We start from the raw sequence: 5,175 nt of genomic DNA on the forward strand, positions 1-5,175 counted from the left end.
CAAGATCCAATGGCTGGTCAAACTTTAAAAGTCAACATCACACGTGGCATCATTTGACTCGTCCAATTTGGCCAAAGAACGGCTAAGATTTGGCGGGTTAATGGGTGGATCGGGTTGACCCAAATACAAAGATTCGAATCCTACAACTTGCTTCGCCAACCATTGCCACGTGGCACAATTATGGCCATTGAATCATGAACGGTTTAGATTTAGTCAAAATTACCAGTTATCTCATGCACTCATATCTATTGTAAGCTCATTTTATCATCCAATCAATGCTCGGTCAACAGAAAAAGTCAACTCTTTTTACACAAGCCCAATTTTAAGCTGATCTTAACTTATCTTAAGGTTTTCGGACCTCCGAAATCCAAATTTGACCTCCGTTTATCTATTTGGAGCCTCGAATTACGTGAAATTAATATTTTACCTAATAAACACACAAAAATACACAAAATTAGATATATTTAAAACATAATTAATAATTCCTAATATATTGCATAAACACAAATATAAATTATAACATAAGCACAAAAGAATATTATTATCACTTGATAATTAGACAATATTTAATACTGATCAATCCGCATGAAGACACACTTATGGTAAAGGTTACCTTGGTAGGACAGGAGTTGAATTGATCCTGTAAATTGGGTAAATTGTACGATCATTGGGTAAACACAAATATAAATCATAGATAGGGGTAACTCGGTCGAAATTTTATTTAAGCAAACATTGTACGATCTGTAAATTGGTGACCTCAAGTTTGATCCTATCATAACATCGTTAATAGAGTTTGGAGGAATTGAGGTGATTCTCCTTGGGGTGATTGACTTGTTATTGGCTATAGGGTCTAGCCCACTTCAAAAAACAATTATGGTGACATAGGTAGTGGTTAATGAGCCTAGCCCTTATCAAGTTATTTTGGGCAGACCGTTTGATAGGATAGTAAGAGTAGTGAGCCCAATCTACATGAAATTTATAGTCCAAGATGGGGTCAGAGTCAACAACAAGTAGCTCAAAGCTATCACTCTACAGCTGCGAGAGAATCTATGCAGATCATAAGTATCGATCTATGAGTTGAGTATAGATTACACCAGTATGACCTAATGAAGAGATGAAATAAGTGTCAGTGAGTGAGGATAAGTTGAGCAAAGTGGTAAGAGTAGGAAAAAAAATGATGGATCAAATTTTCAATGAGCTTCAGAACTTATTAGTTGAATACAATAACATATTTGCACAGAATCATGAAGATATGATGGAATAGATCCTCAAATTTTATGCCACCAGTTGGCTATAGATAAAAAAAAACACAAGCCCGTGAAGCAGAAAAAGAGAATGTTCAACTAAAACATTTATGAGGCCATCTATGATGAGGTAGATAAACTGCTAAAAGCAAGGTTTATAAGGGAAGTGAATTATCCAAAATGTGTTTCAAATGTGGTAATGGTGAAAAAGGAAAATGGAAAATGGAAAATGTGTGTAAACTTTATCGACCTCAATAAATCTTATTCCAAAGATAGTTTTTCTCTATAGCAAAACTAGCAGCCACGGAGTGTCCAAAGTTCCCATAAGAAATCCTATTAGAGCTAGTTTTAAAGTCGTGTATAGCTAAGGTCGAGATTGAAATTTGTATGGTAGTGTATGAAAAGAGCTATATGGTGCCTATTACAAGGTATATTGAGTTCGGGGAGCAACCTCAAGATAAAGTAAATGCAAGAAAACTGCAATATCGAGTGATGCATTACACCATCATTGAGGGTATACTTAACAAGAGAGGTCATACCTTACCTTACTTAATGTGTTTGGGTTCAACTAATGTCGAAAATTTAATGATAGAGGTGCATGAGCAAATTTGTCAAGATCACAGCGGAGGTAGATCATTGGCCCACAAAATAATAAGGCAAGATTATTTTTGGCCGACCATGTATGAGGATGATTGAGAGTTAGTTTGAAGATGCATGAATGCATGTAATTTGCCGTTATTACAAGATAACCACTAGAAAACATGACCACAATGTCGAGCACATGGCCATTTGCAATGGTGGGTAGATCTTATCAAACTGATGTCGACCAAGAAGGGCCAAATGAAATATGTTGTGGTAGCTATTGATTACTCTACCAAGTGCATTGAAGTTGAATCGCTTCAAAAAATAATTAAGAAACGAACAACGAATTTCATATGGAGGAGTGTAATTTGTAAATATGGCATACCTTAAGCAATCATCACTGACAATGGAACCCAGTTGAACAATGTAAACTTCAAGAAATTTTATGCTCAGCTCAGTATAGAACTACAACTTAGTTCACCTACTCATCTAAATGCAAATGAACAAGTGGAAGTAGTGAAAAAATTTGTAAAGCAGCTATTGAAAAAAAGATTTAAGTGAAAAGAAGGCAGCTTGGGTAGACGGCTTCCGAGAGTGCTATAGGTTTATAGAAAGACTGTAAAGACTTCAACAGGGGAGACTCCATTCTCACTTGCTTTTGGACACAAGGCAGTAATCCCAGTTGAAATTGGTATGGAGCCACATCAAACAAAGTACCACAATGAGATAGCAAATAGGGAATACATATTGCTGGATTTAGACTTGCTTGAAGAGAAGAGAGAGGCGGTAAGAGGTCAGTTAGCAATTTACAAGCAAAATGTGACTAAGTTTTACAGCAAAAGTATTTGGCTATGACTACTCAAAGAAGGGGATCTGGTGCACCATAACCAAATCAGCATACTAGAGAGATGGATGACAAAGTCCTAGGGCTGCGTTGGGAAGGGTCGTACAAAGTACTGCACTCGTTCACCGATGGTGCATATAAATTGGGTTATCTAAATGGCAGAATTGTTGGCAAAGCATGGAATGCACAACACCTATGGAAATATTATTAGTAGGTCGACCTTAGCACTAATATTCTTATTTATGTTCCTTTTAACTATGTTAAGGAAGTTTGTTTCTTAATTTGTCATTTCGATTTAGCTCATGTTCAATTCATGTAATTTCAAGTATCGTAATATTAATAAGGTTATCCAAAAGTGCAATTCTAATACTTCTCAGCTTATCTACTCATTACTGATATAATTAATATCAAGGTTGTGATTTATGACACAACTTAAAAGTGTTTAATTTTACCCTCAAGTATAAGAGTGCTTAGTTATACTATAGCTCAGTGAGTCCCAAGGTCAATCCATAAAGAAAAGATTAATTTTGTTTATTTTAGTTTATGTAAAAAAATAAAAATAAAATTTAAATATATGTAATTTAGTTGGAGCAAAACTATAAAATTAAATTAGTTAAGGTTATGGATTCAGTCTCAGTAATAAATAAAATATAATAAATGTTTTTGCCATTTTTTATTTAGATTTATTGCCCAAAAGATTAATTATATAAATTATTATTATTTTCCTATTAATTTTATTATGGATTAAGAATTTATTGCGCCAAAATTTAATTTGTCTGCAATAAGTCAAAATATAATTTTACCATACCTTATATTAAGATATTAAGAATTTATTATGCCAAACTGCCTTGTTTGTCTACAATAAATCAAAATTTCAAAATATAAAATATGTATAAAATTAAATAGAAAATAATTTAATTTATATAGTTAAAAATGAAATTTGATTAAATCATTTTTTTCTATTAAGAATTTCACCTCACCCTAACTATTAATGTTTAGCTAAATATATTTCAAATAAAGGAAATTATTAAAATTAAAAAATATAGAAAAATAGTATTTGAAAATTGAAATAAAACTAATTTTATTTATTTAAAATATATTACAAAGAAAGATGAGAAGAAGAATTTGAGGGGAAAGAAGAGAAAGAAAGGTGTAGAGAAGTGTGTTCTCTCCCTCTCTATTTATACTAATACAAGATTAATTCACACCACACAAATAAATAAAACTAATTACATCTTATCCTTACATTTGTTCTAGTAACAAAACATAAACCTAACTTAATTCACTCAAACACATCTAACACATTTCACTAACAATTATCATAGCTAACATGATAAAAACTTATAATTTCACAATTACCACATTTACTGTGGTAAAAACTTATAATTTTACAATAAAAGTCGCGAATCTTCCTCAATAATGACCTAATTTCTTGGACTTACGGAATCCAAATTTGATATTCATAATTTGTTTGGAGCCTCAAATGGCGTGAAATTATTATTTTTACCTAATAAATACACAAAAATATACAAAACCAAATATTTAGAAAAATAATTAGAAATTCATAATATGTTACATAATTACAAATAAATTATATTATAAGCACAAAAAACATTTTTATCCCTTAATAAACATATAATTTTTAACACTAATTACACCCCCCCCAACTAGCTTATTGCTAACTCCTAGCAATTAAAGCATTATATTAAATTAAGATTTACAAAATTCATATGCAAGTTAATAGTTGTTTATCTATCCTCTAAACGACCAAGTAAATGAACTCTCCCAAATTTTTCTAACTCTTTGTCATTCACTCATTATCCAAATTATCATAAACTTTCTTTTGTACTCAAGTAATTAACACAATACTTATGGGGCTTCATTAAAAGGAAACAATATTTTTTTTTCTAAAACTCATTAGAAATTCTATCTTCAGACAGTAGATTATTTAAACATTTTTTTAAAAAAAAAATTACATTTTTAACCTATGTAGCGAGCTTAAGGCCAATGACTCCCAGACCAATTGGCCTTAAGACACTAGGTGTTGAAACACCCCTACGGACTTAATTACTCGGGTCTTTAGTAAATAAGCAAACAATATATCTATAACCCATGTAAGTTTTGGGCCAATAACTCCTAGACCAGTTGGGCTTAGGGCACTGGATGTTGAAACACCTCTATGGACTTAATTACTCGAGTTCTAGATGTAATAAAATTAAACACATTTAATTTTTTTCTCTTTCTCTTTTTCTTTTTCTTTTTCTTTTTCTTTCTTCTTTTTTTTTTTTGTTGTTGCAATATACACTTTCTACTACATTAGACATTATCCCTAATAAATTAAAAGAATTAAATGCTGTAAAAATTTTAACTTACAACCCACTAGTATGTGTCATAGTGTGTGTGTGACAAATGATTTAATAATACTTGTTAAATGAGTAAACAACAAAATGACTTAGTAACCAAATGGAGAGTCCACAAATTTGAGTAATTCAAAGAAAAGGAAAC

This window comes from Citrus sinensis, chromosome 1 (assembly GCF_022201045.2).
Source record: "Citrus sinensis cultivar Valencia sweet orange chromosome 1, DVS_A1.0, whole genome shotgun sequence".
NCBI classification, from domain to species: Eukaryota; Viridiplantae; Streptophyta; class Magnoliopsida; order Sapindales; family Rutaceae; genus Citrus; species Citrus sinensis.